The sequence below is a fragment of the Rousettus aegyptiacus genome, unplaced genomic scaffold, assembly GCF_014176215.1.
Source record: "Rousettus aegyptiacus isolate mRouAeg1 unplaced genomic scaffold, mRouAeg1.p scaffold_m13_p_4, whole genome shotgun sequence".
Lineage (NCBI taxonomy): Eukaryota > Metazoa > Chordata > Mammalia > Chiroptera > Pteropodidae > Rousettus > Rousettus aegyptiacus.
The window spans coordinates 159,461,345-159,486,384 of record NW_023416307.1 but is presented as its reverse complement, the minus strand read 5'-3'; the positions used below and the strand labels follow the sequence as shown (position 1 = coordinate 159,486,384).

The following is a 25,040-nucleotide window of genomic DNA, read 5'->3' as shown; positions in this document are numbered from 1 at the left end:
AGCTTTGGTATTTTTCGTGTTTTTAATTTTAACCTTTCTGATGGGTGTGCAGTGGTACCTCGCTGGGGTTCTGATTTGCATTTTCATTGAGAATAACGGTATTGAGCATCTTTTTACATGCTTAGATGTCAGTCAGACCTCTGGTGCGATACCGGTTCACATCTCTTCTAAGTTTTTAATTGGCCATTTATCTTCTTATTGAATTGTAAAACTTTCTTGATGAATTTCAAATATCAGTCACTTTCTACTTTGAAGCTCAGTATTTCCATTTTTTCTCTTGTGGTTTGTGCATGTAAGTGTGTATGTGTGTGTCCTAAGAAGTTTTTGCCTACTCCAAGGAATCGCACGTATTTTCTTCTAGACATTTTAACATTTCATCTTTCTGTTTGTGATCCATTGCAAACTAAATTTTTGTGTATGGTGTGAAGGAAGGGTCAAGGTTAATTTATTTCAAATGCATATCCATTTGTTCAAGTACCATTCTTTTGAAATATGGTGCTTTTATCATTGAATTATCTCGATACCTTTGTCCAAACGCAATCGACTACATGTGTGCCCGTCTATTTTAGACACTCAGTTGTGTTCCATTTGCCTACCTACCTCACCAAAGCCACACTGACTCGATGCCTTTAAGTTAGTAGTAAATGGTAAAATGAGAGTATTAAGTCCTCCAACTTTGTTCTTTATTATTTTGATTTCTCTTTTCTTGGTTATTTTCATTTCCATACACATTTCCATATACACTTGACGAATGCTACATGCACACGCGTGTGCGTACACACACACACACACAACCCCTACTGAGCCGTTAATTAGAATTATTTCAAATCTAAAGGCCTGTTTGGAGAATAATTTCGCTCTTAAAAATATTGAGTCTTCTGGTCCATGAACATGGTATATTTCTCTATTTATTCAGCTCTTATTTAATTTCTTTCAGCAACACCTGGTAGATTTTGGCATGGGAACCTTAGATTAGACCTTGGTACACCCCAGTTGTTAAAGATGAAGAAAATGGGAAGATATCGGCAAAAAGATTGGGGATGGAGCAGCTAGTGAGAGAGAAGGAAAATCAAGAAGCCAGGCGAAGGCAGCGGTTAAAGGAGAAGTAACTAACGACCATTAAATGCTGCCGATGTGTCAAGCCAAATGAAGACCGAGGGTGTGTCATTGGATTTGTCAGTGGATAATTTAGTATCAGTCGTGAACGAAGGGAAACTCACGTGGGAACAGTGGGGGCAGGAGACCAATCCTCTTGAGAGCGAGGAGGGACAAATGGGGGATGAGCAGACAATTCTTTCGAGGTGTCGCTATTAAAGAAAGCGAGGAGCTGGAGCGGTGGCTTGAGGAGGCGCGACGTGGGAAAGGGTGGTGATTTTGGAGGTGGGCGAGGTGGCCGCGCACCCCTGTGCTGTGTTGTGTAGAAGGGAGGAGAGCTGATGCTTGAGGAGCCGGAGGCTGGCCCCGGCCCTGGAGGGTGGGGAGCCCAGCGACCCAGTGACGGGTGTGGCTGGATGCGGTGCGTGTTGCTTCACCACAGTGGCAAGGGAGAAGGCACAGGTTAGGGGACAGGTAAGCGAGGGTCAGGCGTGTGCCTGGGTGCAGTGGGAGGAGCGGGAGGAGCGACGGAATTCCCTCCTGAGCCCGGTGAAGCAGGGCCACCTGGGCTTGAATGCGGGGCGGGAGGGTCGCAGAGTTACACAAAGGGGCAGCCTTTCCATTTAAGTGAACACCTCTTCACAAACACCCACTGCAATGTGATGAGTTTTCTCCTACTTCCACAGAAAAGTCCATCATGTTGGTATTTTTATGACTAAATCATATCTTGATATCAAAGGGGGGAAGATAGATACCTTTAAGTTGAAAATGTAGAGGCTCGACTAAGACCAACATTGTCCCTGTGAGTTAATCCACCTCGTTCTCCTCCACCTCGGTGTGAGTTCACCTCGGGTTCAGAAGCACCACCTCCCCGCTCGGTTAAATCCTCTTAGGATGGTGGTTCGACCTTACGGAGCGGTGTGGTGCGTGACCGGCCGCTACAGAAGAACGTGGCCACCCAAACCACGGCAAGCAGCCCGAGAAAACGTTTGGCCAATCAAATCCGAGTCACAGAGACCCCTTCTGGCTTATCTGCATTTGACCGTGGATTTCATTTTCCCGGAACCTGTTTGCTTTAAGATGCTGAGCGTAAAATTTATGTTTACCGCACCCTGAAAATGACTCCAAGTGATTTCTCTGGTCTCGTGTTGGAGCCGTGTTTGCGTGTGCTGGTGTCTTCGAGTGCGGGCAGGCGACTTTCCTAGTTTTCAGCTGTTAGTCAACAAGCAGTTGGTCTCTTCAAAACCGATGACAAAACCCAAACATATTAAAAAGTTTAGTTGGAGGCTGGGTGTGAACCACAAACAGCATTTGTTATTTGTTTTTCTGCGGAGAGGTTTTGCAAACACACGCATGCTCGCTCTCGGCCCCGGGAGTCGGTCAGTATGTTCCTTGGCACTCGTCCGACTCCGCGTTCTCGGACTGGTTCGAGTCCGCGCTTTACCTGCCGTTCAGAAGCCTCATGCACATATGTTAGAAATTAATTGGGAAGGGATTTAGTGGCAGTGCCTCGGGTTCTTCGATTTCATTTCCTCTTCCCTTCGCCCTAACGAGCGGCAGGCGTGGCGGGCGGAAGGCTCAGGTCTGAGCCGCATCCAGATCCTCGCACAGCCCAGACCGGCTTAATCCTTGCTTCAAACGACAATGCAGTGAAGCCAGAGGAAGGAAAAAAAATGACTTCCTTCCCCGCTGGAAACCTAATAAGTAGTTAGTCTGACCCAGTTTTCAATAAGAGCTTTTCTGATGACCCAACAGAAGTGACTGTCTGCAGTGGGCGAGGGGAGGGGGCGCTTCCTCCGCCATGCACGGGGGTGGCCCTGCTGGCTGCTCGGTCCGCGCGGCGTGGAGGCTGATGGAGGAGCCGCGGCCGGCTTTCCCGGCGCCGCGAATCTCCTTCGGAGCGTGGCAGGCGGGCGCGCTGGCCATGCGCCTCCAGAGCTGATTGTCTGGCTTGCGGCGGGAGGGCGGCAGGCGCGGGGCGCGCTGCGCCTGAGCCCGGGCGGAGCACGCGGCGCTCGGCTCGGCGCGGAAGCGCTGCGCCCCGCGGGAGGGAGCCGCGGCGTCTCCCCGCGGCGGGGGCGCGCGGCTCGGCCGGCGGCTCCGCCTGCGCGCGCGGCTCGCCCGGCCCGGAGCGCGACACGCGGTCCCGCAGACACCGCGTCCGGACCCGGACCCGCAGACATTTTCCCGGGGAGCCTGTAAGTAGAGAACCGTGCGTTCTGCTGCAGCGGGAAAGAGTCGCGGGCCGGCGCCGCCGCGAGTCCCCCCGCCCCGCCCCCGCGCCCGCCCGTGTGTCGCCGTGACAGGTGCGCGGTGGGGCCGGAGAGGTCGCCGCTGTCTTCGCGCCCTGCCGCCGGGATGCTGGTGCCACAATGCGTTTCTCCCTGCGCGAGAAAACAGGCTGGACCTGCGTCTGGGGAGGTCGGGATCAGACCAGGCCGGGAGACGCAGGTGCATGTGTCGGGTTCGCTCGGCTCTGCTGCGGGAAAACTACCGCGCAGGACGGGATGACGGTGCCGATTCCGGCGGCTGCGACGCCGCCGCCCCCTGCTGCGGGGCCCTGGGGAGACGCCATCGCTCCCATTTTTCCGACCAGGGGCGGAGGGGTGGGGTTTGCAGTGTCCGGCGGGTGGTTTTAAGGGCTGGTTATGAGAAGTTTCTCCTGGGAGGGGCTGGTTAGGGCGGCAGAGCAAGGCTGTGGTCACGTGACCTCAGCAGCTCTCACCTGGCGCCTTGCTGCTCACTCCTCAGCTAAGTAAGAATGTCTGGAGGCTCCGCTGCCAAGGGTCAAGCTTGTCCGCCCTAAGGCACTTGAAATACTTCATGAGAAGTTCCAGAACTTGATGACTTGGGAACAAAACTTTTAAGAGCTCCTGAGATTAGCCACCCATCGCCCATGATGTCAATACGGCGCTGTCAACATTGGGGGTTTGGGGAATCGCAATTCATAGTTCTTGCTTCTCCAATTGAAAACTTCTTACGTTTAAATAATCGGCACCTTCATTATGTCCTTTGAGAAGCACTCGCAGAATTGGCAAAGTCGGGCTTACACAGAGAGAGAAACGGGCAGAGCAGGAGAATCACACAGAATTGATTTGGAAAGTGAGGTATTCGTAATTTTATCTGCAGTGGCAACGCTTGTCAAAGATCTTTGTAAGAAAAAAAAAGGAACCCTATGCTGAATATGGAAGTGCTTTTTTTGAGCAATTTTCATTTATCCGATGGGTTTATTATCTTTTTTTTTTTCCATTGTGGTTGTTAAAGGTGCCACCAATTTGTGTGCATTGTGTTGTATAAGGAAGACATTCAAGCACGCTCTGCCCGGTCCCTCTCACACACGTGTAAACTTACACAGCCTTACAAAACAAACACTCAAACACCCTGACACCAATCGTGTAACAGACAGAAATACAGGGTGATTTCATTTTCAGCGCTTCACTGATTTCTTTATAGCCATAATCATGGCTATGCAGCCCAAAGATTTCAAATATATAAATCTACAAATTTTTATACAAGGCTTTCTATTAGGTTGTATAAATGCATAACTTATCACATCTTAGCAAAAAGCCTGTCATTTATAAAGCAGTACATTGCATTCTTTCCTTTAAATATTTCTAGTGATGTGCCAGAATAGTTTTTTTTTTTAGAATTTTCCATGTACCTCTGCTTAGTGAAAACAAATTCACTTTGTCATTTAGAAAATTATTATATATTTGGTTTAAGCTTAGACAGACAATATCAATTATTTTGTGAAAAGAGTGTGAAGTGCATTAAGTTATTTACATACTTTTCTTGACAGATGAAAATAATCAATACCATAAAAGTAAATTTACTCCTTTTAAATTTATTTACTTATTCATTTTTCCATTTTAATTATTTTAGTGGAAGGAATAAGGTTATAAAATATTTGCTTATTTATTTACCTATATATTTATTTTTGCATCACATTAATTGGAATGCAGTAGCATAAGATAAACTCATTAAAAATAACTCAAGCTAAGCATATAAGTTCAAAAAAATTTCATCACCCATAAATACCAATCATGAAATTTAGAGAGTATCATTGGAGATATACTATGTCTAAATTAAAATAAAGTATGTGTGTATGCGTGTGTGTATGTGTTTGTGTGTGTGTGTATGTGTGTGTGTGAGAGAGAGAGAGTTAGTAAGAATGTTTTTTACCATACACCTTTCTTCTGTTTTTTACAAATAGAAAGTATTTAGATAATATGATGATAGATATATGTTCTTTTAAAACAATGCAAAAATACTGTTCTTAAAGAAAGAATGGAATTGTATTTTAGATTTGGATTAAAGAGGAGAAAAAAGCTGACATAAAACTGAAGAATTTGCTAAATTTCAGGTATTCATTTCTCTCCAAAGGAGATATTAGATTTAGAGAAACAACTTGAGTTAAGAAAATTATGAAATTATGAACAGGTCGAAGTCATTTTGGGGTGTTTAAATACTCACCAGTCTCTTGTAACACTAGCTGTGATAGCTCAGTAGATTAGCGTGTGCTTTGTGGTTGCCGTTCATACACGCACCGCCTGAATTTTAATCATATGAGCAGTTTTACATCATCGAGATCTATAGTATTTACATTCTGGCTTCATTCCTACAGTCTTGGTTTAGACTTGCTTCAAATTCGAAAGGATTCGGTCCTTACCAACAACAGATTTTACTACTCAGTTCCCCTTTCTATACTTTTCATTTTGAATTATGTCTTGCATTGCTGAATTTCACTTAGCACCCCTTCACTGAAGAATCAGCTGTACGTGCACTGTTATCTGTGTGTTGACATAGATGATTTCTTTCTTTTGCCTTGTGCATGGAAGTTGGGTTAGCTTTCTTGAATAGCTTATTTTTCCTTTCATGTACTTGTGAATCTATATGAAGCGTGCTGAGGACCCTTCCCGCATTGCATGCTGCCGGGCAGTGCTGACCAGAGACGTCTGGAATTCCCATCCTGGCACAGAACGTGCTTTTTTCCGATGGACGTCCACATGGTTCTTCAGGTTTTTTTGTTTTTGTTTTTGTTTTTGTTTTTTGTTTTTTTGCCAGAGTGTGTTGTGGAGTTAGTCAGTCTTCGTTAACTTTTCTTGAATACGGTGTACCACATTGATTCAAGATTCTTTTATTTCAAAAGTTTTCTCGTTACACTTTATAGATTTTTTTAGGGGCTGGGGAGAACGTGGCTGCTTTGTTTTCCTTTCAGAATCACCAAGGATGGTCATGTTGGATGTCATCTGTCTGTCTCCCACATCCTTCACATTACCCAAATTTATTTTTAATTTTATACTCTTTAGCTCATTTTGCTTGATTTTCTGAAGCTGCTCCTTCATTTCCCTAGCGGCGATTTCTAATTATGTGTGTTTAGAATATTATTGTTTCTAATGTAGCTTTCACTTTTGTAATGTTTTTATCTTCCTCCTTATTTTTTTATTGTCTTTTCTTTTTTCTCAATACTTTCTCTTAGCTATTGATTTTCTTTTTAAAAATTATGCACGGGAAGCATAATATTTAATAATATTTAAGTATTTAATATTTAACATAAATATTAAATCTTTGTGACAGTAATTGTCTGAGTACTTCCCCCAAACTGTGACTGATTCTTCTTGAGATTTATGTTCTTTCACTGTATTTTTTCTTTCATCTCTTTCAAAATTTGCAGACACGACGGCTAGGCGGAGCATAGAGGGTTCTCAGGGCGCTGAAACAACTTTGCATGATTCTGGAATGGTGGGTTCATGTTCGTCAGAACCCAGAGACCGCACAGCATCGGGAGTGAGCCCTGATGTAAGCTGCGGATCTGGGGTGATGGCGATGCGCCAGTGCGGGGTCGCCATGGTAACCACATAGCACCGCGCGCCACTGTGGCGGACGTCGTGGCGGAGGGGGCCGCGCTGTGTGGAGAGAGGGGTGGACGCCGGCAGGTTTGTGGGTGGCCTGTGTCCCCCTACAGGGGAGAGCCTGTCACCGTTCTCCGCCGCCTTCTCCCCGAAAACCGAGGTCCGAGGTCGTGCGCTGGCAGCGGCCGAGGGGCACTGCAGAGCGCGCTGGGGGCCGCGGCCGCGCTTCTGTCCAGGACCGAGGGCCGGTCCCCCCCGCACGGGGACCGCCACTTTCCCTTCTTTGTTGGTCCTGCAGAGCGAAAGGGGAGTAAACATCTCTTTGCTTAATGGTCTTTAAGTGAAACTCAGTTTGGCAGAGTTCTCTTCCATGCGACCCGCGTTACAAAGTTGCCTTATTGTCGCTGTCATCTGCAGAGCCCGCGTTACAAAGTAACCTTATTGTCGCTGTTTGTCCTCGTCGCGTCAGGCCGCGGGGCTCTGCGCGTGCTGGCGTGGACCGCGCATCACGTCCCGCGCGGCGACATGCGCTAAGGAAAAGCGATGTCCTTCTGTCTCCCTTGGGTCTCTGTCTGGGGACAAAGCCTCCGGCCACTTAGCCAGCTCCCAGTGAAGGCGACGGCGACTCGCAGCGAGTTTGGGTGCCGGGGGCACGGACGGACACGTGGCATTCCCAAACCCTGTACGGCGGTGGGGCGCGCACGCAGCTTACGTGCGATAGGTTTCCAATTAAACAGCAACCGAGTGAAATCGCTGAGATGTCAAGATCGGGTAAAGAAGAAAGAAAGGCGTCACGTGTCCTCCGAAGGGCAACATGGGGCGTCCCCTCTGGTGGAGCCGTCCCGTCCTCTCCGCGCTGACGGCGGGACGGGACACAGCCGCTTCTCCACGCGGGGCGCAGGCTCGCCTCGTGGTCCCACATGAGCGGTTCGGGCGCTCTTCCTCAGTGTCCCCGTCCGCGATGGAGAGGGTGACCGCGCTGACTTCCTAGTGTAATTAAACAGGCGAACACGCGAAAGCCCCTTGGAAGAGAGCTCGATACCAATAAGTGCTCTTCGGATTAGCCGTTCAATCATTTTTATATTAGTGTTGCTACTTGTAATTCGTACTGCATCTGTCTATGAGCCTAGAGATCAATTGGGAAAAACTAATAGAAAACAATGAAAAGAATGAAAATTATAATCATCGTCTAATTAATTACATTGGGCGGCTAGTAGAGAATTAAATTTGGAGGTGTAAATCATAATTAGATATGAAAATGGAGCTCAGGGACGGTCGTGAGGCCATTTAGGGACGCTGTTCTTTGGGTCCACGTAGCTTCAGAATGGGCAGGAGTTTCCGTACCACCAGCCAGAGCGACCTGCTCGGGGAAAGGGGTTTGGTTAATTTTCTAATTATAAAAACAAAGCACAGAAAAATGAGGAAAAAAATATTTTTTACCAAAGAAAACCATGCTTGTGCATTTCTTTCTTGCTGTTCAGTTTTTCTTTTCATTTTTTTAAAATTAAGGTTTAAATGTCCTTAAAAAGTAACACATGCACCTGGAAATAATAACATTTGAACCTGTGGGAAAGATACGAAAATAAAAGATGAATATCTTCCCATACATTTTCGGTCCTATTTCCCAAAGATATTTTCATTAGTTTATTTTATTGTATTTCTGTTTACTGCCTTTATTGGATTCATCAAGCATTCTTTATTCACTTTTCCTCAGCTTTTACTAGCTTAAATGCTATATGCTTTATTACAGTCTACTGAACAGAAATATTTTAACATGAAATACACCTTTATATGTTGTTTAAAAACCTGAAGATAATCTGTCCTCGTCACAAGCAGGACAGTGATTTACTCCCATTTCCTCCAAGATGTTTCTCGGCGTCCATTTTTCTACTATCTAATTCTCATTTTATCTCTAAATGGATCCTACTGTTTTTTGTCAGTGTTTATTTAGATTGATGACATTTTCCTGAATTCTTTATTTACCATTTTTTCTTGCAACATACATGTATCTTCTGGGTTTATTTCCTATGAATTCAATATTATTTACAGGTCATTCTAGAAACAGTATTAAACTTTTAAAATCTGTCTGCAGATTACTTATTTTGCGTACATTCTAAAAGCATATGATCGATTACAGAACTCCATGTCGACCAAGAGATTCGTCTCACTTTTTTGCATATCCTGTTCCACGATCTTCTGGAACATAACTTTGGTCATGCGGTGACTACTCGTAGTCTAACGATAATATCTGTGAGGACATCTTTGTCTTTTATTCTGGTAGAGTCTAAGAGCGTCTCTTGGCATCGACATCTCTGGGCTCACTGCGTGTCCGCAGGTCTGGGATTGTCCGACGTTTCGCCTCTTTAGGCCTCTGCGAGCTCCAGAATCTTTCCTTCTTCGATCTGGAGCACTGCCCGCTGCTGCCCGCTTCACCCCGCCTCGCGACATCCTCCCGTGTCCTCTGCAGGGCGCCCGCTGAGGCTTCGCGCCTTCTCTATTCTTCTGTCTTTGATTACGCTTCACATTTTTTATATCTGCCTTTTTTTTTTTTGAGTTGCATTCATGTGATTTCCTCTGAACATCATGCATTTATTTTTCTTTTTAGAAAATAGCTGAATTTCTATCATTTCAATCATTCCTTTCAAAATGTCTCCTCCTCTTGCGCGTGTGCCTCGCGCCTTCTCCGCCACCCGTTAGCACTTCGCAAACGAACGGGGGACGTGGACGGTCCGGCCGCTCCGGCGTTTCAGAGACTCGCGACTCCGTGGCCGGGTCCCCCAGGCCGCCCTCTCGGTGGCCCCTTCTCCCGGCCCGTGTGACTCCCTGCGATGACGAGCTCCCCGCCCGCGGAGGCGGCCTCCCCGGGACGTCGGCGCGATCGGAGGCGCGGGCGCTTTTCTGTGGCACCGCCTCGCCTGCGCCTCTCCGTTTCCCGTTCGGGCCCAGTTCGCGTGTTAATCGTTTGGCCAACATTTACCTTACCGTGCAGATAGAGCACGCTCGGCTCGAACCTGGCGCCGCCGCCGCCCCTGCCAGCGGTCCCCGGGGAAGCAGGACCGCGACGGGCCCCCGGTCATCGGGGTCCGCCCCTCCTTGGCTCGCCCGCGCCGCCGCCTCCCCGCCAGGCCAACTTCGCGTTTCCTCTTCGCTTCGCCTGCCGAGCGCTCACCGTCTCACTCACCGCCTCGGGTCCGTCTGGTGCCAACGCGGCTTTTACGCTCGCGCAGCATCGCGCATGTCCGTGGGGAGGCGACTTCCTGCCCCCGGCGCGTGGTGTCACAGGCTTCCACGCTGGCTGGACTTTCCCGTCTGCGCTTCGTCTTTTAGGGCGTTTTTTTTTTTTTAATCCTCTTATGATTTTGTATAATTCCGTCGGATCGATGGTCCTTTAGAGTTGGAGACATTACTCTTATTCGAAAATCTTGAACGGAAGTTAATTTAGAGGTTTAAAAATAGATTTTTCCACAGAATTTGAAGATGATTGCTTTGCTTAATTTTACGTAATACACTAGGTCATCACATTAGCTAATAAGAAGTGGTGAAAGGCAATTGTATCTGTCTTTCCATCGGTTCCACAAATATTGATTTCGTTTACGAAAGTGACTGATTTAGTGCAAAAGGACAAGTTCATCCAGTGAAAGAATGTACTAAGGAACACTCCAGAATTTAGTTACAAAAGTTGATGGTGGCCGTTAATAGTTTACATTCTTAGGGAGCAATAGCTATATTAATTCTTTAAGTTTAATGGTGTGCAAATTCCTGAAATGTAGAGGCAGCTACTCAAAATGTTTGCTAGCATAGCAGCTCCTACCGACGCAGTAACGCCGAGTGCTAACCAGACCGTTTTTCCTTCAGATGGCCTCTCCTGATTAGAAGTACGAATATCGGATAGAATTTTAAAAAGCCGTTTATAACGTCTCCTTTTAAGGCAGGAAGGAGAGACTCAAATAAAGATATCTTTCGGAGTTCTTAGTAATTGATCACTCTTGTGCGTAAGAGGCTAATGCGGACATTTTGTTTCCAGTGCTTTTATTTGCATGTTCTTTCAAAGTTCAATTTCTTGGGGTTCTCTTATGTTGGTCTGACTGGAGGGGCGTGTGAGGATCTGTGTGTGGGGCCTTGTGTCCTATCTCTGTGAATGTCAGGAGTGCAATAAACCCATTGGAACTGAACGCTTAGCAAAATAACATAATTTTCCTCTCTGGCCTCTGCCGAAGTCCTCCAGTCAGTAAAGGCAAGGAATGGGAGAAGCTCAGACACGCTGCTAATTTCCTAACAGCTGATAGAAGAGGAAATTAAAGTCCTTGAAGATTTTGGGGGATGAAAAAGGTACAATTACTCAGGCTGATGGAAGATAATTTTTTTTAATGTGTGACATGAAGGTATTTTCTGGGCTTTTAATGTTGTCAGCAAAGTCTTAACATGTGTAACCATAATCCATGGTGCTGATGGATACGCTAATTATGACATTTTGATATACAAATTAACAAAATATGCAAGTTAAAAATAAATCGGTGTATTCAACACCTCTCTTAAAATCAGCACAGCGATTATAATACACGTATTTTTCAGAGGTTCCAACTTTATTTAAACTGTGCTTTTGCGCAAACCGCATCTACATAGTTTGCGGACGAGAGAGTGAGGGCTTCCTGTCACGATGCGGGGAGCTTTGTGGAGAAAGCTTTCTCTCTGCCGACTTCACTCCAGTCCCGTCTTTGGATTCAGAATCTGCCTTAAAAGGAGTGGATTAATCAAAAATGGTGTCTCATGTTACATACACTTTCACATAATTTTCCAATCACGTGTCCCAACTTCTTTACCTGATTGTTGTTTATTTTCATCAGGGAAATCGTGTCATGGACTCGCCGAGAGAACAAAATCTGCTCGAAATGTGCAAACTACACCCAATTCTTAAATGAGTTTAGTAAATCACTCTGTAGCAAGTGAAGGAAATAAAAAACAAAATATCGTTTAGTTAATCAATTTTCTTCTGATTATAAAAATTAGGTACGTTTATTATACAAAATGCAGAAAAACGTGTTGCTGATTATCCTGTCACTCGAGATGTGGCACCCTTCCAGTCATCTCGTGTGTGTGTGTGTTTAACATGCCACTTTAGGTTGGGATCTGTAAGGTAAGTTTTATAACCTGTTTTTGTTAATTAACATATTGTGAGTATTTTCAAATATCATAGTGTCCTAAAACTGAAAGCTGTTCCACCAGATGGCTGTGCCATGAATTTACTCAAACCAGTAAGTTATCAGAAATGTAGCTTTTTCCAGCTATTTGCTACTAAAGAAAAATACTACATATCCTTGTACCTGGATCTTTTGCATATGTCTCTCATTATTTCTTAAGAATAAGTTCCTAGTATTCCAATTTCAGGGCCAAATGACGTGCGCTAAGTGCGCGAGGTCACTGTGTGTTGTCCTTCGGGAGGATACGCCCCTTTGTACTTCCGGGCAGATAAGTTCCCGTCGCCCAAACGCTGCGAACGCTGCAGGTTATTAACCATAAACATAAACCTCCTCCCGTCGGACTGGCAAAACGAACACACGGACTATATTTCAATGTTGCTCTAAATAACCTTTTTTCCCCGTGAATACAGGCTGAATGTTTCATAAGTGTGTGGTGCATTTGCATCTGTTCGTTTGGTTAAGGTCAGCCCATACCCTTTCTTGGTTTTTCCACTGGGATTTTACATTTTTCTTATCCTCAGAGTTTTATCCTTTTATCACGAAGATGACTCTCAATTTCCATACATCTAAAACTTCCCCCAAGTTTATTATATATTTATCCAATTGCATTTAAGCATGAATCCTCATAAAATACACGGAGTCCTACATGAACCTCAGTTTCCTCATGTGGACAGTGGATAAGTCCCTCGCTGGCTTCTGCAAATCCAGAGGGGGACATGAAAATGGAACATTTCCAAATGTACTTTTATAACTCGGAGTGACACATGATGAGTGTTCTCAGTATTATTATGATAAAAATTGATCTAGATTGTCCGTGAGATCATAGACGAGTCTCCGCAGATAAGTTTGAAGCTTCCTGTGTATGGGGACTGTTTTCGAGTTTAGCCCCAGAACCCAACCCCTCGCCTGACACGTGTTGCTCACCGAATTCCTGCCTCACAAATGTCGGTTGTAAACGTACTCGAGAAACAAACATCAACACGTCTGCGCGCGGCTTTCAGAGACCTGCCCGCGGCCCATGCAACTCTGCGCGCCTTGGGACGATGCGCGTCCGGGGCCCCGCGCACAGCCGGACTCGCCCGGCTGGGCCGCACGCTGTGTTTTCCCGGTAAATCCCGACCAACAACTGTGCCGTGACCGTGAGCGTTTCATTTATTTAATATTCCATAACAAGCCGCCTCATAAAGCAGTGGTTAAAACGATTATTTTCAAAATTCTGTGCATTCGTGAGACAGTTCTGTGGACCTGCGTGGTGCCTGGGGTCTGTGACGTCACGCCCGGACTCAAAGGTCCGAGAAGGCCACTTCCAGGTCTCTAAATCTATAAACCACCGACGCGGACCCCGGACACCTGTTGGATGCATGCTCTCCTCTGTGCGCCTCGTGCATGCAGAGCCGCTTGGACCAGAACCTGGCGCAGAATCTAACAGTCCGGTGCTGACTTTGGCCTTGGAGGGCAGGGCTGGGTAAGAACCAGGCGGACTGACGCGTATCCGTGTGCATAGAGTCAAGACCGCAGACAGCTTCTTTTCCTTCTTAACCATATTTATACATTTCTTAAGTGACTTTTGTAATGCACTGTGGACCTGAGTGCTATTTACACATCAGATTATAAATATTGTTGGTTAGGGGTCTATCCGAGGATTCTTATGTGGATCTCAGGGTTTGAGGTGAAAATGTAACCAGTGAGACTTAGGTAGATTTTCAAGTACAGCTTCATTGCTACAACGAAGCAGATTTTTGTTTTGTAGCATGATTATTTTGTTTCGCTAACATACGTCCTTCTGGTCACTAATGATGAGACTAATAACAAGATAATACTGAGTTTCTTGGGTGTTATAAAATTATAGGTAAGAGAAAGTCCATTGACAGGTACTTTCCACATGAAAGCCAGAAAAATAACCATCAAAAATGTTAATAGGTTTAAAATTATAATTATTGCCTACCCATTTCCATAAAAGTTTGGTTGTTCATTGGAGGACAAATGTTACACAGACTCAGTCCTCTGAGTGATGATGAAGCCAGGCGCACTCATCCCTGGCACATTCGGAAGCGTTCATCTGGAGTGGCCGTTCACATAGGTGTCAAAAATGCCGCCTTTTTTTTTTTGAGATTATTGTGAGAGGGCAGAGTAACTAGCCTTTCCTGCTCAAAATGGCGCTGCTTCTGAAATGTGTCGTTAATCGTATTTTAGAGGTCGAAGGATGGCAACGAAGTGGCCCAGGGGTCTAACTGTCCCAGGGCGGCGAGGGCGGAGTCTGCGTCTGCCATCAGCCCCAGCCGGGGCTCTGGGGGTCGTCTGAAGGGGCCGCGTCCCTCTCGGTCCCACGGCCCTCCACCCTCAGGCTCGGTGCTCCTGGGTGTGATTAGCATGGTTTCAGAGTCGTGACCCTAAAGACAGACCAACATCCACAAAGGGTTGTCGTCCAGCCACAGGAGAGCAAACAAAAAGGGGTACGGAGTTGATCGAACCCCTAAGAGTTTGCTAGAAGCTGCGTCGCCTGGGCTCAGGGATGCAACGTCGAAGGCGGGAAGCTGCTGAGAGGCAAAAACTTGCCCCTGCCTGCCGGTGGGACGTAGGGGTCTCCGGGTGCCGCGGGGCCGTAACTAAAGGTCAGTGCGTCTCCTTGAGCGTCACGCAGAGAACTTCCCCAAGCGGAGTCAGCACCCAGCACCTACACCCTGTCCTCCGATCTCTGCCCGCTCCTCCCCCCAAAAAAGTTACAACTCATTCGAGGGGGTAAAACTCCTTACAAGGTAGAAGTCCTTCACCGCGAGGAAGGTTCGGAACGGAACGTGGAGGCGGTGACGTGCACGGAACCCGCGGCGGCAGCGCGTCCGCGTGGTTGGGGGGACGTCGCGGCCGAGGCCCGAGCCCGGTGGACTCGCTCGTCATGCTCCAGCTCCGAGAAGCGCTGCACGGTCAGACCCGTGCGCTCTTTTAAGTTTGCGTTTAAATAACCGACTCTAACATCCAGCTTAGGTTTCAAAGGAAATGCACCAACTACATTTAATTTTTTAAAAAGATTTTCTATTTTGCGAAGTTTTAATACAAGATTTAAATACTAGGAAAAGTGTTCCTCGTGAGGGGCCTCACGCCGATGGCTCAGAGCTTTAAAGCACTTAACGCAACATTTTGATGGTAGGTATGCCGTGCAAAATGTTCAAGGAAACCCACAGAGACGGAGTTGTCCCTGGGCCTGGTTGTTCAAGTACATGTCGTCTGCTGAACTTGAGATAACTGAACGTTAATCCTGGCAAAAGGGAAGACGGTTTTACTAATTTTACTTAAAGTATAAAAAGAATAATGATATAAATTAAGCTTAACTTTTTAAGAGGAAAACGGCATTTATGTTTGAAACTCCAGCAAACCGGATATTAATTGATGATTCCCAGTGAGCCCTGAGACTCTACGGAGATAGAGACTTGCCCAGGACGACAGAGCAGGGGGCCTGAGGGGGCAGAGCGGGCTCTGGGACTCAGGTTCCAGGACGCAGATCCAGCGGCCGTGGTTCTCATGTTCACTGTCAAGGACGAAGAGCTGGCTTTCTGTACATGTGTGCCTGATTTTAGAGTAAAAGTTTGCAATGTTCTGGAATAGTCTGTATTTTTTATTGCTGAGTTTATTTAAGGCCTAAGATGCCAAAATAAGAATTGCAGTACATTTTTTAAAATGTCAAAACAATGTAAATAAGATAATATCTGCCATTGTTTTTCTCCTTCCAGTTTCTTTTTAAACATTGTATCTCCGTGGCTGCAGTTTTTACCCGTGAGCACAGCCGGCGGCCCTGCTGCCGTCGACCTTTTAAAGCCGTCTTATTATTTCTAGTCGGCCTCGGCACCGCATCCTCTATAGAATACACATAATGATTCCTTTTATGTTGTTTATTGCCTCTAAACAGATTTGAACAGAGGATCTGAGTAATCGCTGCAATAATTTTTATTCCCTTTTTACCAATTTTGATGGAGATCGTCTGAGATGGGCCCAGGTGGCGAGCGAGGAGGCCCGCGCGTGTGCCGCTGCGTCCAGACTCGCTGTCCGTGCGCGTGCGCGCCGCGGTCTCCACGGAACCTGCCGACAGGTTCGCGCTCGGTGCCGCCTCTCGTTCTGCCCTCCGGCGATAACTTCCCCGATGTTGAGTTGTTTCCGTGCACTTCTTCACGCGAGGGCTTCATCACCCCTCTCGCCGGTGGTCGGCTTTGAGCTACCTGCGGGTGGCGTGGATTGCTGCGGGGCGTCGGGGCAGCCGCCGGCCGCGTGCTCCCCGGCCTGCCCCGCGTGGCCGAGAGCGCGCCGGACCGCGTCCCTCTCCAGGAGAAGCGCTTCCCTGACGCGCGTCTGATGTCCCCGTCAGGGGCATTCAGAAAGCAGTGAAAGAAACAGGTAGAAGAATCATCTTCCAAACATTAATGTCGGAAAAGCCATTGCTTTTTGATTTAGGATGTGCAAATACTCACTCTTATTTTAAAAACTGACTTTAAAACAAGGCGGGCACTGCGTGGGGACCCATGTGTGACAAGTGGGCGGGGCCCCCAGTCCAACGTGTGGGCCGGACAGGGTGGCTACCATCAGCAAAAGTGGCCATTTAAGAGTGAAGTTAAAATATTACTTTTTCTTCCAATTTATCCATGTGGTATTTTTCCAACGGCCCCTGCTCTGCTAGAATGTGTGTCGTTTGAAGCAAACTGCTCGATGCATGGGACTGTTGGGGTTCGCTTTGGCCTAGGGACGCCATGGGAACACCTGCCACCCACAAAGACACGAGCAGCCCCCCTGAACTCTACTCGAAATCCAGGGGTCACTGCAGTCAAGCCCTGATGTGCCCGTAATTCCTCAGCTACTTAGAAACTGCTTTCTCTGAAAGCTCGGAGCCGGACGGGGGAAGCAGATGCCGGGTTCACAGGGGACCGTGGACAGGGGACGGACCCCCAGCGGGTCAGGCGACGATCGCGCCCTGGCAGCGCGCTGGGCGGGGAAGCGCCCACTCGCGCAGGACGGGAGAGGAGCGTGACCAGCCCCTGCGGGCTGACGAGGCCGTGGGAGGGACCGTCGCTGATCACACTCCGCTCTCGACGCTCTGGGAGGCGCCTGGCCCGGCCACCGGGTGCCGAGGGAGAGACGGACGCTGGTGGCTTTCCTCAGGCCCTGCTGTCCCCGCGGTCCCCACAGGGAAACCGAGTCCAGACGAGTGGGCGGCGCGAGGTCGGGAAGGAAAGCCAGGGCTCCGTCACTGCTGCCTTTAACCTCACAGGGATGAGGGGCTTTTGCAACGATGAGCACATCCTGGTTACTTGGGATTAACTAGCAGCCAGATGCCTTCGCAAACATCGATGTTATTCGGATGAGCTTCCTCTCACTGAACGAGGCGCTGGATGTCTGAATAAATGACAGGCACATGTATATTTTTCCAGAATCATGACTCGTTCAGTTGATGATCTAATTATTTGGTTGAGAAGATAAGTCAATAACAAATTATCATAAAAAAAGTGAGCCTAGGAGTAATTAATACAATAAAATAGACTGCTTAGTATGTGACCGCCTAGCAAATCCTAGGAGTAGGTCTTGATTTCTGAATAAAGATAGAAACATTTTTAAAAACCTTAAGGGTTAAATGAGGAGAAAACTGGAAACATCCTCAGGGTATAGTGTTCAAATTCAGTGCCCCCGGCGCAATGAGACCTGAGTCTGCTTTGCCCCGTCGGTCCTGGGGACTGACCCAGGCGGCGGACGAGTGGTGGTGACTCCAGTGTCTTCTGGTTCGCCCCAGACAGCGCTCCGGCCTCACCTGGAGACCTCCGTTAGTCGCGGGCCGTCTCGGGTTGCTCACTGCAATTCACGCGCAGCGACACACAATGCCGTCTTGTTACTGAGCACGGGAGTCGGGCGCACTCACCTGCACAGTGGGCCGGGGAGGTGGCGGTCATCTCCCTACGACGTCTCTCCGCGCCTGCGGTTTGGGCACACAGCCGGAGCAGTCCCGTCCTCACGCGTGGTCGCCATTCATTCACTGGTCCATCCGCTAGAGCTTCGCGTGCTCACAGCCAGGCACTGTGATCGCCAAAGTCCTACAGAATTCAGCAGGGGGGAGTGACCTCCATCCGGGAAAGCGGGGCGGTCTTCAGGAGGTGGCGGCACACAACCCACGTGCGGGAGCACAGGCTCCTCACGCGTGTGTGGCTCCACGTGGGGACGTCAGCAGGACGGGAGGGCGAAGGTAGAATGAAGGGGCGCAGAGGACCGGCTCCCCTGAGGGGCTGCGCCTGTGCGGTCCCCGGCGGGGCCTTCTCTGCGTTAGCCATCGTGTAACGTGACCGGGGTTGTTGTTAGTTGCTGCGTTATTCATCTGGTGAGCCGAGCCTTAGAGACGTCGGCGGGTGAGAGTCTGCGTGTGGCAGGGAGGAGGAGAGAGATGGCTCAGAGTTACCGCGTGGAGAGACATCCTCTTGCTCCTCCGTTATCGGGTTCTTAGGCACCTTTTACGTGTTTGTCCTATGGGAGATTTTATGGATGTGAATTGAAGAAAAGACAAATGGCCTGTCTCACAGGCTCATAGGGACATAGGGGTCTGTGGAGAATCACGATAACTATAACAACCACCATAATATACACCTGGACACGGTAAATGGCAGCTCGGGTAAAAGAAGTGTTGATGACGCCCACGAAAGAAGACTTCGCAGGAGCGATATTTCTAGTCTCGTGATGGTGATCAGGGACGTTTCCTGCCCCGTGCTTTCCCCATAAAGACTCACAAATAACTCGAAGAACAAAAGACAGAAACCCAAACTCCATTGTCAGTGAGTGTAACCTCCCAAAAGGCAGGATCGCCGAGCAGAAGGGGAAGCAGCGAGGAAAACGGGGTATGGGGCGCTCTCGCAGGGAAGTGGCTGCAGGAGGCAAGGGGACATCCCCCCAGGTGCCCCCCAAGGCACCGGCAGCTGGAGACGCCCTGCACCCGGAAAGGCAGAGCAGCGCCACGGAGCTGGGAAGCGAAGCCTTCCGAGGGCTTCCACCCGGGCTCCCCTTCTCGGCCGGCGGGCTCTCTCTCTCGTCGTCTGTGGGAGGCGGACGGATATTCACAGGGAGGTGGAGCTGATGAGGCTCCAGACGCTCAGCCTTCAGACAGCAAAGAGCGGCAGGAGGCTCGCGGTGGGAAGCTGAGACTGTGGGTGATTCTTCCGTGGAGGAATTGAAAGGCCCCGAATACAGTCATGTAGAGACCCATATTTAGGAATTTCCCAGTAAAAAGCGGAGTCAGCCTCAATGACCTAAGAATTAAGATCACCAGCCAACAAACCACACCCATGAATACGGACATGTGGCCAGATAGAGTGGGTGGGCGGGCATTTGAGGTGCTCAGCGCGAGAGGGGGTGCCTCCGACCAGACGGTGACTGTTAGAATGGGAGTATAACAGAAAGAAAAACAAAAAAATACCATTTCTTCAGAGACTGTAACGGCTCGTCCATGAAAAGAAGGCTGAAAAAGATAAAAAGATCACACTGTGGGAATGAGAAGCGACTTTGGAGGTGTAAATTATGACAGCTAAAATCAAAACAGCGAAAATGGGGGCGCAGAGGATCGCCTAAGCCGATAAGAGGGCGAAATGAAAACATGTTCATATTCTGATACCTGAAATTTACTCCCTGGAGCCAGACACGTAAGGACATGCTCCCAAACCCAGGGGACAAGCAAAGGAGGGCGGACTTGGAGTCCGAGGACCTGGACAGCGGGCAGGGGAGACACTGAGGGGCGCCCCTGAACGGCGGCAGTTTTGGGGGCCAGAGAGGCTCCAGGAAGCTCTGAGTGGCTGAGTCCTCTCACAGGACTGACCCTGAGCACGTCAAGAGGGTTTGACAGATGTCGTGAAGAGCAGAGACTCATCCGTGGCTGCTGAGACTTGTCTACGGGAGGCCTGCGGCGGGGAGCAGGTGGGGCCGGAAGCAGGTGGGGCGGGGAGCAGGTGGGGTGGGGAGCGGGTGAGGTGGGCACTCTCCCCCCCAGATCCCCCGGGATCCCTTGCCTGGGCACTTCAGGAGCGTCCCGCGGGGCCCAGGGAAGGCGGCCCCTCCGTTGGCCTGCCGAGGCTGCTGCAGGCCTCTCTGAGTGCCGGCTCGTGCTGTCCTCGTGCAGAGAGCTGTTCTCAGCTCGGGTGTGTTTTCTTGTCTTCCCTCGCCTGACCGCCTCAGGGAGACCTCGCAGCGCGACCGCGAGCAGCCGCGGGGAAGCGACACCCCAACCCCCGCGGGTCGCCCGCGGGGGGCTCTTAAATGCTCTTCACCATTGCGAGGAAGTTCCTTTCTGTGTCTAGTTTTCTGAGTGTTTCTACCCCGGTAGAGTGCCGGACTTTGTCAAAATCCCGTTTCGTGCGCCAATCGAGAGGGCCATGGCTTTTCCTTCACGCCACGAGTGTGCCGTGCCTCGTGGTTGATTTTCTCCTGCCGAGCCATCCCTGAACCTGGGAGATAAATCTCAGCTGGTCGCGATGTGCAACTTCTTTAACGTGCTGTTGGGCCAGTTGCGATTTGGTCCCCAAGAGGGACATCTGGAAACGTTCGGACGTCGCTCAGCATCGCCGTGGCGGAGGCCCGGATGTCACTGTGAGGCCGAGGGGGACAGGTGGCTCCCCTGCCCCTCGGCGCAGGATTAGCCGTCGCCGGGTGTCGATGTGGCTCAGGCCGCGAGCCCCGACTGCGCGGGCCCAGCCTCCAGCCCTCGGCGGTGGGCGCCATTCTCAGCCCAGCCCATCGCCCGGGCTCGCCCCGCGGCCTCCTGAGGGCCGCGCCCTCTCCGCCCCCTCACCCCGTGCTCCAGCCGGCCCCATCCGCACCTAGTTCCCCCTGTCCGCCAGGTTACCCCGTGCCTTCGCCTTCTGCACGTGAACTTCTCTGGGACCAGACGCCTTTCGTGCCCTCAGGGCACTGCGGGGTTGTCCCTCTATTCATTCTGCGGTTCCCAGTTTCCTTCTCCAGGAAGGCTTTCTGATTCTCCTTAGACTCAAGGAGGGGCCTTTGCAGTATTTCCCCCAATACCAGCACTGCTTATGTTGTAGCATTTATAAGAATCTATTAAAATCACAAGTTAATTTCTATAAGGCCATACCTAGCCCTAATTGCTCACTATGGCATCTTCAAAAGCTGGGTCTTAGCCATTTCTGTGTGTATATATATATATATATATATATATATATATATACACACACACACATATATGCGTGTGTGTGTGTGTGTATATATATATATATATATTAGAATGAACACAGAAATGAATGAATCAGCCTAATTTTTTTTTTCTTTATCTGTAACATTCAGGAAATGGGGTAGTTAAGAAATGCAAGTTAATGTTTCGTGCGCAATATATCTGGGAAACAGTTGTAACCAATTGAAATATTTCACCTTAGTTATCTAAGTTTTTAAATGCTGCCTCACCTATAAGTGACTATTAATATATATGCATTTTTTAAATTATCAAATGATTGATACAGTATCTGCAAAAACTGAGACCCAGACGCAGAGTTTTAGAGTATTGATTTTTAGATTATTTCTTGAATAAATTACCGGATAAACAAGCGAGATTTGAAAGTAGAATCCGGGGCCAAAATAAAGTGATCCGTGTTAGCCTGGTGAACTGATGGACTTGGAGCGTGATTTTCTAGGAATTTTGGGATTTCCCAAGTAGTGTCCAATTTCTGGAGAAAAACAAAATGTTCTCTGCACACAGTCAAAAGCCAGAGGCGATGCGAGTATCGCGCGGGTTCAAATCGGGTCGATAAAAACGGCTGCTAAGCGGCCGTCATCGTGTAAAATGATGTGAGGACTTGTTCTACTTACTGCCCTTTACACATATTAAAAAATAAGTCATCATGTCAGCAAGGGGCCTCGAGTTTCGGCGTTGCGTTACGGGCCAGTGTTTAAGTAAGAGCCGGTCCTGAGGCGAATTTCTGTAAATCCAAGCCTGCTTCCCCACGTGATCTGGTCAAAGCACTGATAACATACCCTCGCGGTTATTTGGCAAGCCCCAACCCACTGAGACGGTGTCATCTTGGGAGAGAAGATTTAGGACAAAAGCCAACGCCACGTCGTTGTGGTAAGCTGGGTGCGTTGTGCCTTTTGGGGATTGTAGATTTCATTTTGTTTGCTTTTATAGTTCATAATGGTTTTCAAATTCTAATATCTCCTTTTACCATTAGCTACATACACTCCAAAACTTCTAAAATCAAAGAAGTTCTCTAAGGCCTGTCTTCTAAATCAATATTATGTTCCTCAGAGTACTTTTATCTTTCTCATATGTTTGTCTAAATATTTAAATTGATAATTGTTTGAGGAAGTTTCAGATTTCATTAGCTTATATTTCTCTCCGGCTTTCTAAGCCTCCGACTCTTCATCTGCAGTGTGGAGAACTGTAGGGAAGGGTGACCCGGCATTTGATAGTAACAAAATCAGCATGCGCATGTACAGGGGAGTATGCGCATCGTACTGGGCACCATAATCTGAGCCTCGGCCTCATGCCTCACTTCTGTCTGGTCACGTGGTGAGTGAGCGGGCTCTTGGCTGGACGGGTTTGCAGAGCGCCGGCCTTCTCCCACCGGTTTAGCCCAAGCGGCAGCCACGGCTCCCCATCTCCTGCGCCCAGGTGTCCGCCCCGTTATTCATGGATTTCCTCATGCACGCTCATCGCAGCCTGTGCGCAGGGTGACTCTGCCTACTGTCCCACTGTCTCTGGCACCGCCGCCTGTGGAACCCGAGCTGCAGGGACCGTGCGTGCCGTGCGCGCGCTTCCACCACCGACGCGAGGAGCTCTGAGTGGCTCGGCCGTCCGTGCGTGTTAAACGAGACCTTTTTGGTTGCAGACACCACATTCCGCGGATGGAAGGCAGTGCCCTGGGTCCAGCCAGAGCGATGGGGGGGCTTTCGCCAGGCCAGCATAAGCCACACCGCCAGAGCCTCCTCCCGGGTCTCTGCCACGTGGCTCCGCCTCCCAACACCAGTTGGGACGCGCGGAGGACCGCCAGCTGGAGCCGCAGCGCCCTCCGCTGGGGCCGTCCTGAGTGGTCTATGCGCATATGCACACTAATTTATGATTGCATACATAGTATATACAACTTATAGATATACATAATTAGGGGTTCTATATACTTACATATAGTATATGTGCATATATATATACTAATTATATATATGTATATATAGTATATAGACACTAAGCATTCTAAGCTATATGTATATATAAACATGCATACTTATAAAATATAAATTATAAATATATATCCTTCCATATGTTTTATATGTCCTATATATACTTTATATATGTTCTAATAAAAATATAAAATATTTATTTATTTGCAAGTAAAATAGAATGGTTAAAAATGCTCATTTTTTTTTACTAAGGGACATAGAAGCATGGTTTTTAAGAGACATAATTATACAACAACAAAAAAGGTAAATTACTTCCTTTGGCCATTGTAACTTTATATAAATATTCCTATTATATATCAACAGAATTATTATATAACGAATATAGGGAGAAAAACTCCATAACATTGTTACGTGTGTATTACCAAACCAAATCCATTTTCAATTATATAAATTCCTTGTGTCCTAATCTTTGAAAGTCAAAAGTATCTGTACTGATATCGACTGTCAGAAATAGATGTAAGTACATAGACCTCTCTAAGTGGCTCTCCTATTCCCCCATAATCATGAGATTCAATTGAGGCCATGGCTAAATGACTCTAACCAATAACGTGCTTCAGCCCACACAACCAGAGGAACTGTGAAGTCAATAAACTAGTTTCATGTTTATTTTCTTGTATACAGAAATAATAACTCAATTGAGTATTTCTCTTTTTAATTCATTACTTTGATGTCAAGTATTCTCAGCATTAGATATATTTTGTTGATTGACTCCCTGCCTACTGGGAAGAGACAATCTAACATTTAAGTAAAGGGTCTTTTCTATTTTTTCCAAAAATTTTTAGGACCTTTCATTAGGCTGAAGCAATGGCTGGAGTGACCTTCTGAGTATGTGAAACTTCAGATTCTGAAACAGCCATTCGGTTTTGTGTGGGTGTGTCTATGCATGGAGCAGATGGCTCAAAAAAAAAAAAAAACAAATGGCAGAGAACAAAGAGTTTGTCTTTAAAATCTAGTGAGCCCCCAGTGCGGGGCCTGTGGGTTGCAGCTTTGCACAGGGCCCGCTGTCTGCAAGAACAGTCCACGCCGAGTGCGCACCCACCCTCTCCACGTGATTGGCTTCCCTTAGCTGCTCTGGCTCCCACCTCGAGTCGGCTCCGTCTGCTTGTCGGTTGAATTACAGAGACGTGGCCCTATCTGAGTCGATTACCCGTCTTTTCGAAACTGCTTCCTCTCTTTCTTTCGTGGCAGAGTGTTGTTAGTTTTCAGACCACGGCCTTCAACGTTGCGTGTGTGCCCACCGAAAATGTGTCTTTGACATCTTGTTACATTATACTTCTTTTGTTGCATTAACCCCCGCATGATGATGACACCCCGAAGTGACCAAGATGACAGGTGACGCCGAGACAGAGAGCAGGCCCCAGCGCCACCCTGCGCCCCTCCATTAAGCTAGGGCCAGCGATAGTGTGCCTTGTCTTCAGGTCGATTTCTGTTGTTTATTTCTGTTGTCCTCTGGAGGACAAATTTGCAGACCATCTTGTGCAAGCAAAGTATGTTCCTGAAGTCACACAGATTTCTGTGTGTGGAGGAGTGCTGGTTCCAGAGAGGCCTCGGGGGACGGGATCGTAGCATGCAGGAGTGAGGACCTGGGCGGATGGCTTCAGGGATGCAGAGCCGCCCGCCGCCGGCCTAACCCCGTTCCCTTCGAATGTCAACAGCCTCCTACAGATGCTCTTGTCATGGCAGAGCAGCGCGCTTGTAGCAGCTG

General features: G+C 48.3%; 1 protein-coding gene across 1 annotated transcript in view; it reads left to right on the top strand.

Annotated features, from left to right (window-relative positions):
* The first annotated feature begins 3,227 nt into the window (after window positions 1-3,227).
* The window catches only part of CNTN6 (contactin 6), a 177,028-nt gene continuing 155,215 nt past the window's right edge, over window positions 3,228-25,040 (top strand). Inside the window, exon 1 of the mRNA XM_036219494.1 lies at window positions 3,228-3,293. The gene's annotated coding sequence lies outside the window, so the exon portion shown is untranslated. The remainder of the gene's footprint in view (window positions 3,294-25,040) is intronic.